The following is a 14,209-nucleotide window of genomic DNA, read 5'->3' as shown; positions in this document are numbered from 1 at the left end:
GGTGGCGAAGAATACCAGTGCAAGCTCAGCTGGGATATAGATGGTGGTGCTTATTTTATGAGACTCCAGGAAAGTATGCTGTTTTCAAAGCTAGACATTGTAGTTCACCGCATTACCTAATTTAAAGCAAGCGCAAAGAGACATGTTTGAAGTTTACAGAATCCTAAAAGGAGCTGGCAAATATAGCCATAGCCAATACTTTAAGCATACCACAGGACCAGAGGACACAGGTGGAAATTAACTGGAGACAGACAGCACAGAGGGAAGGAGACTCTTCTTCACACAGAGAGTGGTGAGGGGATGGAATGGGCTGTCTAGTCATGTTGTTGAAGGAGACTCTTCTTCACACAGAGAGTGGTGAGGGGATGGAATGGGCTGCCTAGTCATGTTGTTGAAGGAGACTCTTCTTCACACAGAGAGTGGTGAGGGGATGGAATGGGCTGTTTAGTCATGTTGTTGAAGGAGACTCTTCTTCACACAGAGAGTGGTGAGGGGATGGAATGGGCTAGTCATGTTGTCATTAATGATTTAGATTCTGGTATAGTAAGCAAACTTGTTAAATTTGCAGACGACACAAAAGTAGGAGGAGTGGCAAACACTGTTGCAGCAGCAAAGGTCATTCAAAATGATCTAGACAAGATTCAGAACTGGGCAGATACATGGCAAATGACATTTAATAGAGAAAAGTGTAAGGTACTGCACGCAGGAAATAAAAATGTACATTATAAATATCATATGGGAGATATTGAAATTGGAGAAGGAATCTATGAAAAAGACCTAGGAGTTTATGTTGACTCAGAAATGTCTTCATCTAGGCAATGTGGGGAAGCTATAAAAAAGGCCAACAAGATACTCGGATACATTGTGAAAAGTGTTGAATTTAAATCAAGGGAAGTAATGTTAAAACTGTACAATGCACTAGTAAGACCTATCTTGAATATTGTGTTCAGTTCTGGTCACCCTCGCTATAAAAAGATATTGCTGCTCTAGAAAGAGTGCAAAGAAGAGCGACCAGAATTATTCCGGGCTTAAAAGGCATGTCATATGCAGACAGGCTAAAAAGAATTGAATCTGTTCAGTCTTGAACAAAGAAGACTACGTGGCGACCTAATTCAAGCATTCAAAATTCTAAAAGGTATTGACAGTGTCGACCCAAGGGACTTTTTCAGCCTGAAAAAAGAAACAAGGACCAGGGGTCACAAATGGAGTTTAGAAAAAGGGGCATTCAGAACAGAAAATAGGAGACACTTTTTTACACAGAGAATTGTGAGGGTCTGGAATCAACTCCCCAGTAATGTTGTTGAAGCTGACACCCTGGGATCCTTCAAGAAGCTGCTTGATGAGATTTTGGGATCAATAAGCTACTAACAACCAAACGAGCAAGATGGGCCGAATGGCCTCCTCTCGTTTGTAAACTTTCTTATGTTCTTATGTTCTTATGTTCTTGCTTTCTTCACACAGAGAGTGGTGAGGGGATGGAATGGGCTGTTTAGTCATGTTGTTTATGTTGAATCACTGAGATCCTTTAAGAATCGACTTGACACAATTCTGAAATCAATCAGTTGCTAGGAACTGAATGAGCACCGATGGACTGAATGGTCCCCTCTTGTTATTATTATGATTATATTCTTTGCATTTGCTTTAAAATACAGGCCCTGTGAGTTAAATATGTGTAATAATGTTAATAGCTATGCATTATCAAATATGAAGTAGACAGGAACACCATGCATCTTTAGACAACATGAATCAATGCTCTGTGGTGTCCTAGAACTGCTTGTGAATCAATACACTGTGATTGGAAAACAATAAATATAAATAACGACATGGTGTCAGTTCCTTTGCAGGTTTTTTTTTTTTATTTCGTGATTTATAATAAAGTGATGTGATATCAGACAAGCTTTTATTTTATTTTACTTACCACATGATCTCCGCAACTAAGACAATATAAATCATATTGGGCTCTGTGGCAGTGTGCCCCACACATGTGTGTGTTATGTGTTGCATGTGGTGTATTAATGTTGGTGTATAGGTATTGGTGCACGGGATATAAATGGGGCTGTGTAGTTGTATTTAGGCACAGGGATTGCATAATCACTCCGTATGCAAATAAAGTATTTAATAGTATGTGAGCACAGGATTGCACAAATTAGTTTCCGTGCTGGGATTGTGTGTTTGGTGAGTGGAGAACGGGTGTGGAGAGGACAGAATTAAAAACTAAACGGGGAAGAATATGTAAATATAACAGTTGCTTTGGCTCACCGTGTTTGTTTGTCTGTTTGTCCACTGTCATAAGAACAGAAGAACAGAAGAGCAGAAGAAAGTTTACAAACGAGAGGAGGTCATTCGGCCCATCTTGCTTGTTTGGTTGTCGGTAGCTTATTGATCCCAGAATCTCATCATGCAGCTTCTTGAAGGATCCCAGGGTGTCAGCTTCAACAACATTACTGGGGAGTTGATTCCAGACCCTCACAATTCTCTATGTAAAAAAGTGCCTCCTATTTTCTGTTCTGAATGCCCCTTTCTGGTCCTTGTTTCTTTTTTCAGGTTGAAAAAGTCCCTTGGGTCTACATTGTAAATACCTTTTAGGATTTTGAATGCTTGAATAAGATCACCGTGTAATCTTCTTTGTTCAAGACTGAACAGATTCAATTATTTTAGCTTGTCTGCATATGACGTGTCTTTTAAAACTAGAATAATTCTGGGCGCTCTTCTTTGCACTCTTTCTAGAGCAGCAATATCCTTTTTGTAGCGAGGTGACCAGAACTGCACACAATATTCAAGATGAGGTCTTACTAGTGCATTGTGCAGTTTTAACATTACTTCCCTTGATATTAAATTTAACGCTTTTCACAATATATCCAAGCATCTTGCTGGCATTTTTTATAGCTTCCCCACATTGTCTAGATGAAGACATTTCAGAGTCAACATAAACTCCTAGGTTTTTTTCATAGATTCCTTCTTCAATTTCAGTATCTCCCATATGATATTTATAATGTACATTTTTATTGCCTGTGTGCAGTACCGTACACTTGTTTCTGTTAAATGTCATTTGCCATGTGTCTGCCCAGTTCTGAATCTTGTCTAGATCATTTTGGATGTCCTTTGCTGCTGCAACGGTGTTTGCCTCTCCTCCTATTTTTGTGTTATCTGCAAATTTAACAAGTTTGCTTGCTATACCAGAATCTAAGTCATTAATGTAGATTAGGAATAGCAGAGGACCTAATATTGATCCTTTTGGTACTCCACTGGTTACCTCGCTCCAGTTTGAGGTTTTTCCTCTAATCAGTACTTTCTGTTTTCTACATGTTAACCACTCCCTAATCCATTTGCATACATTTCCTTGAATCCTTACAGCGTTCACTTTGAGAATGAATCTTTTATGTTAGACTTTGTCAAAAGCTTTCTGGAAATCTAAATAAACCATGTTATATGCTTTGCAATTATTCATTGTCGATGTTGCACCCTCAAAAAAATCAAGCAAGTTAGTTAGACACGATCTCCCTTTCCTAAAACCATGTTGACTGTCTCCCAGGACCCTGTTACCATATAGGTAATTTTCCGTTTTGGATCTTATTATAGTTTCCATAAGTTTGCATATAATAGAAGTCAGGCTTACTGGTCTGTAGTTACCTGGTTCAGTTTTGTTTCCCTATTTTTGGATCGGTATTATGTTTGTAATTCTCCAGTCTGTCGGTACAACCCCTGTGTCAAGAGACTGTTGCATGCTCTTGGTTAGCGGTTTGTAAATAACTTCTTTCATTTCTTTGAGTACTATTGGGAGGATCTCATCCTTCCCAGGGGATTTGTTTATTTTAAGAGCTCCTAGTCCCTTTAATACTTCTGCCTCGGTTATGCTAAAGTTGTTTAAAACTGGATAGGAACAGGTTGACATGTGGGTCATGTTGTCCGTATCCTCCTTTGTAAAAACCTGTGAAATGTAATAATTTAATATACTTGCTATTTTTTTTTTCTTCGTCTGTGATTTTGCCATTTGCACCTCTTAGAGATTTAACCTCCTCTTTGAATGACCTCTTGCTGTTCTAATATTGGAAAAACATTTTGGAATTGGTTTTAGCCCCCTTGGCAATGTTCATTTCTATCTCTCTTGGCCTTTCTAACTTCCTTTTTGACATGCATTTGTAGTTCCCTGTTTTGTTTGTCTGTTTATTTTTTGTTTCACTCAATTAAACGTACTGCGCGTCTCACCTGCCAGTATTGTCTGTGTGTGTTTGTTTCTGGTCTGATGTCACCCCTATAGCCAATTATACAGTATATAGACCCCAACATTACCACAATGGATTTGCATGTGATAGGGTTACACATGGTCTAGTTCTGGCATGGTATGATGAATCTATCATATATCACCAGGGGTGTGTATTGGTTATACCATTATGATACCATTGAAGATATATGCCGTTCTGATTATCGTACCATTCTACCAATGGCAGCCTCTTTCAATTCATTGTACCTTATAGAAGTATGCCACAGTAAAAGCAAAGCAATAAAGCAGAGTGCAAGCCTAGATAAGCCCTGCCCAGAGATGCATGGTAAAGCATATTAAAAACATAGCCAATGCATATAAAACCATTGGAATATTACTGTGCAAATTTACCATAGAAAAATGTAAACAGATTACAGTAATGTGCTATGCTCTGTGGATTACAGCGTTGCAGGAGTACACCAGTCTAACTTAATTTCCCATCTAAGAAGCCAGATTTGAACCCCAGCCTCCAGAGCTAAAAGTCCAGTGCTGTAACCCACTGCGCCAGCAGTACTGCAGGTTTGTCTTATTTGTAGAAACTTTTGGGGCGTGCATGGCTGGACTAGGCAGTCAGCAGAACTTGGCTGGAAGATTAATAGTACTGCAGAGACTGAATTATTAGTGCAGTGCACTGTCTGCAGTCTGCTTCGCTCCACACTTCATCGTGTGATAATGCACCTTCACTTCACAGACCTGTTGTGGTTATAGGATTTGATTGATGATACTCTAACAGGACCCCATTCTTTAATGGTAATTCATTCACTACAATCCCTATTTTTATGATTCTGTACTACAAGTTCATATGTCGTGTGTGCCCTTATAAAGGTTTACCATATTAAAAGCTGTGGAAGGTTTAATAAAGCTAAGTGAAACATTGTCAAGCATAGGCAAGACAGCACTGAGAGGTATAGCAAAGCGTATTTAAAACAAATGGAAAGCTATGGTCAATGATGGATAACCATGGGAAATGCAAAATGACTGTGGTAAACCTTTAAGGGTAAGGTGCTTGAAGGGTAAGATGAGTGCCTGGCAGTACTTACCGGTACGCAGTACCGCCACTTCTCAAATTCAAATATTTGAGTAGCGCCTTGGTGCTAATCACTGCCTATCTGTCCGTTTTCTTTTCTAAACAGTCAGCTCAATTATGTGACTTTCTAATTGCTACTTTGTTGTCCCAGCAGCAGCTGCAAGATTTACGTCACAGCAGAGCACAGACTGCAACTCCCAGAGTGCATTACAAAAAAACTGCAACTCCCAGAGTGCATTACAAAAACTGCAGCTCCCAGAGTGCATTACAAAAACTGCAACACACAGAGTGCATTACAAAACAACTGCAACTCCCAGAGTGCACTGCAAAACAGAGCGGGGGAATTTATTTTGAATGGTCCAGGTCAAGTCGCGATTGAACGCAGTACTGATTAGATGAGATGAGCTGGACAGGGAGAGTGGGAAAGAGACAGCTGGACAGGGTGCCTGAGAGAGAGCTGGACAGGGAGACAGAGGTAGAGGTGGAAAGGGAGCCTGAGAGTACGGACACTTATTTTATTTTATTTTATTCCATTTCAGGCACTGCATATTGTATAGATTCCAACTTGTGCAGTTTGGGCGAGATAATAAAACCGTAATGAAGATCATCTCCAGGACATCAGAACCTGTGGTGCTTTCTTTTCATCAGAATCGTGCTGTATATTCTATTCCCAGGATGACAGCACTGTAAACAGACTAATAAGATGTACTGTAACTTTAACAAACCCATAACTGTGATTGGTTGATTTATAGCAGCTACATACATCCCCATGTAAAGGCAACATTAGTATGAGGAAAACGCTGAGCACTATGACATATAGCGAGAGTATATGCAGCAACGTATAGAATAAGAAACGGCAATGAAATGTTTAATCACAATTTGAACAGCAGCATGTAGGCTGCATGCAGAATGGGCAGACAGAAACCTTATATCTCACATCCTATACAAAATAATGTTCATACCAAGTTTCATGACACTTGGATAAGCAGCTCTCCAGTTATATGGACATACGTGCACTGAACTCCATCCACTAGCTCCCCGTCTCAGGAGATTTCATTACCAAGTGGGGATAATAAGAATCAACGGCAGCACAAGGGCAAACACAATAGGACAGCCATTGAATAGTATGGTTAACACACTTAAAACTACACATTGAAAGGAATAGAGCAGGGGAAGAAAAATGCTTTATTCCCAGGCAGGTTTTATAAGACTGAATTCCACTGTAGTCGTCCTGGAGCCCCTACAGAACCACCTGGCTGGTTTTAGGGGTTCCCAGTCATGCTAGCCCCCCATAATTCAGGCATTTCCAGCCTGCAGAACCAATGCCTCTTGTGTTCTTTCACTAGCAGTGCGCAACCATGTATAATAAATAAATACAGTATGATAGACACTGTCCAGCCCAAGCGGCATGATAGGATTTCAATTAGAAACACAGATCAGAACATTGCCTATAGGTTATAGAGCAGCCAGGTGTTTACATATCCCTCAATGAGGCCATGAAGACTCTGATGCCATGGTACTTTTGCATGGTATTTTTTCAGTTTTCCCCTGCTTTTATTATACAGCTACCACCGTTTACCATGGATTGGCATGTTTTTAAATACGCTTGACCATACCTCTCTGTGCTTGCAGTGCTTAAAGGTAGAGTCATCCCTTTTGGTCTGCTAGTTTTTGGATGTAGAAGCACCTGCCAACCGAGCACCTACCATCTGTCACGCCCATTGCGACTGAAACTGACCTGAACCAGGAAGCTTCAGTTCTAGAGAATACGGGGACATAAAATGAGTCATTTAGTTATATTGCAGAAAAGTGCTGCACAGGTATTTCTAATGATTTTCACTTCTCAGGCATGGAACTTCAGCACAGCTCCGCTCTCTTCACTGCACACAAAGCCATTTTTCCTCTATGCTTGCATGAGTTTTTTCTCCCCTTGAAAGCATCAATCTGTTAGTTGCTAATGGTTGAGTTTCTCTCCAAAGGTAATAATTTAACTGTCATCAATGGCTGCTTGGCATAATGGCTCCCTCTGCAGCTGTCTGACAGCAAGAGAGAGGTTTATTTATTCTTAAGAGGGAGAGAGGGAGAGGGATTGGCAAAGAAAGAGAGGAGGGGGAGAGAAAGCGCTAGTGAGAGGAGGAGGGGAAATGGTGAGAGGGAAGGGAGAGAAAGAGAGGGGAGAGAAGGAGGGAGGAAGAGAGAAAGAGAGGGGCAGGTGTGGAAGAGAAAGAGCAAATGAGAGAAGGGGAGAAGAGAGGGAGAGTAAGGAAGAGAGAAGGGGTAGGAGGAGAGAGAAGAGAACAAGTAAAGGAGAAAAAGAGGGGCAGAAAGAGGGAACAAGAGAGGAGGGGGAGGGTTTCTGCATTAGCTTTAAAAGACAAATTGTATTACATAAAGGGAGGGGGTGGCTCTGGTATTTATCCCCTAGAATAAAAGAAAACCAACATATTCAAGTGCTGATTGAACTCTTGATGGTGCTGTGACAGCCATGTATGAAAGCTGTACAATACAATCATTTTAAATGAATGACTGCATGACATGGCAACAGGAACATTTAAAGCAATCAGTACTGTGTGTTTTTTCCACAAGCACTAAGAAGCTCTCCCAATAACTAACAGTTTGGTCAAGGCATGGCTTGTGGCTTGATGTCACTTCACGTCAAAGTGAATTAGGAAAAACAAAGCTGACCAATGTCATTTATTTCAGTATATTTTGACAAGTACAGTAAAAAAAAAATGTGCTAATGTACTTAAGCCTTTACTCTCCAGATCATCATTAGCACTTTTTCTTTCTGAAAAGAAAATACCAACTATGGTAAAATAAATAGAACTGTTTCCAAGCCCCTCAACTAAATTCTGGAGTTGCTTATTACTGGCTTGTTATGTTATTGGCTGTAGAGCTTTGACAATCTAGACACATGTCAAGCTGTCGTGAAAGCTCCATGATCAAAGTTTTCCTTGTGCAATGCAGCCTTTCAATAGCATCAGCTACAAATAGTGTCAAAAACTGCAGCTTTCAAAAACTGTTACTCTATTGCTGAGCAAATGCAGTTACTGTTTTGGATTCATGTATTATGCCATGCTGCTGTGTCTGACTATAAATTCCTCTCTGCTAAATAAATGCAGTCCCTTTCATGGCTCATTCCTTTATGCCCAGGGATTAGTCTGGCTGGTCTTTGCTGGTCACTTCAGGGCCACGATGTCCTTGTGGTGCTGTGTTCAGTTGAAGTGCGGTCTCCCCATTGCGTTATACAACCTCATCGTACCCTTGTTTGATTTCTACACTTTTTCTATAAGCCAGTTTTCTGGTTATCTGTTTAATTAGTGGTGTGGAGCCAGGAGCTCTCAATAATTGACCAGTAGTTGACGGATACATTCTTGTTCTCCTCTTCACTTTATTGCTGATTGATCACAGAGCCATTTGGGAGCCACAATGAATCCTGAAGTATCGCCACCTCTGCTGTATTTTTACAGTGGCAGAAAGCAGCAGACTTTCAAACACCATGCCTCCTCCCCCCTCACCACCCCCCTGTTTAATGAGAGGCTGCTGACACATCTCTAATTATCTGTTTGAGTAACTTTAGCAAACACTGCAGCTCAGCTTGTAATTAATTCATTATTGCTGTTTTTTTGCTCCACCCAACTTGCAGAGCTGACACAGAGTGGGTATGATACCCACAAAAAATTACATCAGCATAGGGTACTTCCCCTATAAATGTTTATCACAGTAAAACCATAGCAATGTGTAATCAATCAATCAATCTTTGTTTTATATAGCACCTTTCATATACCACCATCACAAAGCGCTTTACAAAATGCAGTAACAAGAAGAAAATCTATAATACTTTAAATACACAGAAATGCATAACAAATGAGATACAGGTTTTTTTTTTATAAAGCATAGTGAAAGCATGGCAAAGCACAGGCAAGCATTGTAAACATTATAATATTGGATTACACTAATCTGCTGGTTCAGCACAGCTGGCGAAGCATATCTGCCAATCAGCATCTGTTAGAGAAGTCTATAGTATCAGATTATTGAGAAAAGCCTACAGGCAGCTTGGAGTCTCGGATTAGAGTTTGGAGATGCTGAAAACTCAAGGCAACCATTGTGTAGATTTTAAGGCAGACCGACATCCTCAGTGATAACTTGAATGACGGATACTGTGATTGATTAGTCCATGATTGATTATTGCAACGCTCTTTTCACTGGCCTGACTAGTGGGGTTATCGGAAGACTGCATCTTGTGCAGAACTCTGCAGCTTGTATCTGAACAAACGCCGGGGCTGGACAGCACACGACCTCCCATCTTAAAAACACTGCATTAGCTTCTGACGTGCCATACAGGGTTCATGTGTACACGATCATTTATAGTTCTGTCCATCTGAAACCGCACACTTCACAAATACTTTCAGTTTCATTTCAAACAGCTGAGCACAATTCAAATATCAAAACTAGGCATCGCTAGTCCGCTGCTGGTATACAGTTTAAACACACAAAACATTAAGATGTTGCTGCTGCTGCTGCTTTGAAATTGAAGCCTTCTATTAGTCGACTATTTGACTGTTCAGAGCTTCCCCTACCTGGTATTACATTGTATCAGTTTCCAAGGGAAATGCCTTAGAGTTCATGACGCTACACAATTATTCTAGTAAATCTTACCTAATACACAGTGCTATCATTTTGTTGGTTATTTTCTTACATGAAAAGTGCACACATTATGGGAAAGGTACATTTTTTAATGGTAGTTTATTTGAAGCTGTTGGAGAAGAATATTTATCGAACGCTCCTTGCAGATACTTCAGTGCTGTGCTTCCAGTCAACTTCATACAGTCACTTGAAGGAAAAGCAATGATTGGCACTCGAATAAAAGCCACTGCGCCCGCCTTCTGGCAGTGTGAGTTCTTTTAAAGAGGCTAAAAGGCAAACATTTAGAATTAATCTGGGGTTTTTAACGTTTTTTTGTTTCTTCAGAAATACATATAGTTTATAAATGCTCTCAGGAAGAGTCTTTGTCCAAAAAAAAAAAAAAAAAAAAACATGCAAGCAGCTGATGTGTGTCAGATGTGGAGTGCTCAGAAATCTTATTGTTTTTAAATACCAATAGAAATAATTGTACACCTCTTTCATATAGGCAAATGTAAGATCTATGAGGTGCTGGTAAAACATATTAGATAAGATTGAATGGAATGATTGTGTTCGCTCTTGGTGTTTTAAATCTGCCCTGCACTGGATGACTGGGTGACTGGATGACTGGGTCCTGCACTCAATGACTGGATGACTGGGTGACTGGGTGACTGGGTCTGGGTGACTGGCTGACTGGGTGACTGAGTGACTGGGTGACTGAGTGACTGGGTGACTGGGTGACTGGGTCTGGGTGACTGGCTGACTGGATGACTGGGTGACTGAGTGACTGGGTGACTGGGTGACTGGGTGACTGGGTGACTGGATGACTGGGTGACTGGGTGACTGGGTGACTGGGTGACTGGGTGACTGGGTGACTGGGTGACTGGGTGACTGGGTGACTGGGTGACTGGGTGACTGGGTGACTGGATGACTGGGTGACTGGGTGACTGGGTGACTGGGTGACTGGGTGACTGGGTGACTGGATGACTGGGTGACTGGGTGACTGGGTGACTGGGTGACTGGGTGACTGGGTGACTGGGTGACTGGATGACTGGGTGACTGGGTGACTGGGTGACTGGGTGACTGGGTGACTGGGTGACTGGGTGACTGGGTGACTGGGTGACTGGGTGACTGGGTGACTGGGTGACTGGGTCTGGGTGACTGGGTGACTGGGTGACTGGATGACTGGGTGACTGGGTGACTGGGTGACTGGGTGACTGGGTGACTGGGTGACTGGGTGACTGGTTGACTGGGTGACTGGGTGACTGGGTGACTGGGTGACTGGATAATTGGGTCTGGGTGACTGGGTGACTGAGTGACTGGATGACTGGGTGACTGGTTGACTGGGTGACTGGGTGACTGGGTTTCAGGCAGGAGGGTGTACAGGTCAAGACTGAGGGTTAGAGCTGTAATCCCTGCTTTCATGAACACTGAATTCAAAAGCATCAAAAAACAGGAGAGGCTTTTTCATGTGTAGTTTGACACTGGCAGGTAAATGATTTAGCTTTTTTGTATCTGCTGCTCTCGGGGGGGGGGGGGGGGGGGGGGGGGGGTTGCTAGGCAACAGACATGCTTGAGTGCCGCCTGACGGGTTATCAGACGGGCATTTTCTCATGGCAAACTCAGTCAAGAGACACCAGGCACAGCGCAGTCTGACGGTCTGTCTGTCTTATATAAGATGGGGGAGGGGGTACCAAGGGGCTCTGGGGAGATTATTAGTGTTACTGTAGGGAATAATCTACACCCAAGTGTAGACTGATACTATATAAACCAAAAACCCTGCAATTACAGCCTAATATTTCTCATTGTTGTATATTGCTCAATCCTGCTCCTCAAACCATTCACGCACAGTTCTGTCATGGTGGATGGGTGCCTTGCCATTTTGAAAGTAGCCCTTGCCATCAGGGTTTAGCACTGTTTAGTGGACTTGATCCGGAATGAGGCTTCAGAAATTACAGCATCCATTCAGCCTTCCAGGGAAATCAAGGGACCCACGGGGTACACCAGGAGAACATGCCTACACCAGGGTATACCAGGAGAACGTGCCCACACCAGGGTATACCAGGAGAACACGCCCCACCCCAGGGCATACAAGGAGAACGTGCCCACACCAGGGTATACCAGGAGAACACGCCCCACACCAGGGTATACCAGGAGAACATGCCCCACACCAGGGTATACCAGGAGAACATGCCCCACACCAGGGTATACAAGGAGAACACGCCCCACACCAGGGTATACCAGGAGAACACGCCCCACACCAGGGTATACCAGGAGAACACACCCCACACCAGGGTATACCAGGAGAACACGCCCCACACCAGGGTATACCAGGAGAACACATCCCACACCAGGGTATACCAGGAGAACACGCCCCACACCAGGGTATACCAGGAGAACATGCCCACACCAGGGTATACAAGGAGAACACACCCCACACCAGGGTATACCCGAGTTTGTAATTGAATTAACGTCCAGTTTATCGCAGGGCACCCCCCCCCCCCACACTGGATTTTAAACATGACTGGTTGATGCAATCCTGATGATTCGCCAGTGGCTTCAAATGTCATGTTTTATTGTGTTTCACAATGATTCAGAGTGGTTCTGTCTGGGTTCAATTTAGTTATTTTTCTCTAAATCTGCTTTTACTTGACTTATAACTTCCAACCACCAAGCAAATCATGTGTCAATGTGACCTTTCAACTCACCCCCTCGCCGCTCCCATCTCTGCTTATATAAATGCAGTATAAGAAAATCTATTTTGTGAGCAACTGTGGCAGGAAGCCCTGCCCGGGTAAAATGAGCGTTTTTTTTATTGTGTGTTTAAGTTTGGCAGGGAAGGGGTTAATTCCTTCCCTGACAAAATACAGAGAATCTGAGAATGTGGCTGGAGCCTGGTTTGAATACCTGATGATTAATTAGGCTCCAGCCACATGGCATAAAAGGGAAGGAGAAATCCTTTTTTGGGAGAAAGGGAGTTACACTGTGCTGTTATCTGTGTTTTGGTCTGTGGTGGCGAATGCCCAGCCAGCATGATATTAGTGTTTTGTTTTACTGTTTATTTTGGCCCTTGTGCCTGCTCCGTTCTTCCTGTTTTTGGCTGGTAACAGCCGGTGCCGTGACGTTAACCTGTAAAAAAAAAATATATATATTGTACAGAATCCTCTGCCACCACACAGAAAAGGTTGCTATTGTACTGTAACAGAGCCATTTACTGACATCTAGTGGACATGCTGATAAAGTGCAATCCACATTCAGTTCATTTTTCCAGGTCTCTGGCAGTTATTTTAATCTACAACTGGGGGAACTGCTGCTGAAGTAAGTTCTCTAGCATGAGACCAACGAGACAGATTCAGGATGCATTCCAAGGCCACGCTGATTCCTGAAACAGTCTGAGTGGTGAAACTGCTCCCGAAGCAATCCTCTTGTTGATTAATGACCTCAAAATATCGTTATACAGTATTTGCTCTCTGCTGCTGCAAACAGGAGTAGGAGGAGCATGCCTATAATTGGCAGATTGATGTTATGAAAATTCTGTCCATTTCCTTGTAGGTGATTGATCTCAAAACGATCCAAGTGATTCTGCCTCAACAACATGACTAGACAGCCCATTCCATCCCCTCACCACTCTCTGTGTGAAGAAGAGTCTCCTTCAGCAACATGACTAGACAGCCCATTCCATCCCCTCACCACTCTCTGTGTGAAGAAGAGTCTCCTTCAGCAACATGACTAGACAGCCCATTCCATCCCCTCACCACTCTCTGTGTGAAGAAGAGTCTCCTTCAACAACATGACTAGGCAGCCCATAGGTGAAGAAGAGTCTCCTTCAACAACATGACTAGGCAGCCCATTCCATCCCCTCACCACTCTCTGTGTGAAGAAGAGTCTCCTTCAGCAACATGACTAGACAGCCCATTCCATCCCCTCACCACTCTCTGTGTGAAGAAGAGTCTCCTTCAGCAACATGACTAGGCAGCCCATTCCATCCCCTCACCACTCTCTGTGTGAAGAAGAGTCTCCTTCAACAACATGACTAGGCAGCCCATTCCATCCCCTCACCACTCTCTGTGTGAAGAAGAGTCTCCTTCAACAACATGACTAGGTAACCCATTCCATCCCCTCACCACTCTCTGTGTGAAGAAGAGTCTCCTTCAACAACATGACTAGGCAGCCCATTCCATCCCCTCACCACTCTCTGTGTGAAGAAGAGTCTCCTTCAACAACATGACTAGGCAGCCCATTCCATCCCCTCACCACTCTCTGTGTGAAGAAGAGTCAGCCCATTCCATCCCCTCACC

Source organism: Polyodon spathula, chromosome 35, assembly GCF_017654505.1.
Source record: "Polyodon spathula isolate WHYD16114869_AA chromosome 35, ASM1765450v1, whole genome shotgun sequence".
Classification (NCBI taxonomy): domain Eukaryota; kingdom Metazoa; phylum Chordata; class Actinopteri; order Acipenseriformes; family Polyodontidae; genus Polyodon; species Polyodon spathula.
Note: the sequence above shows the minus strand (reverse complement) of the source record.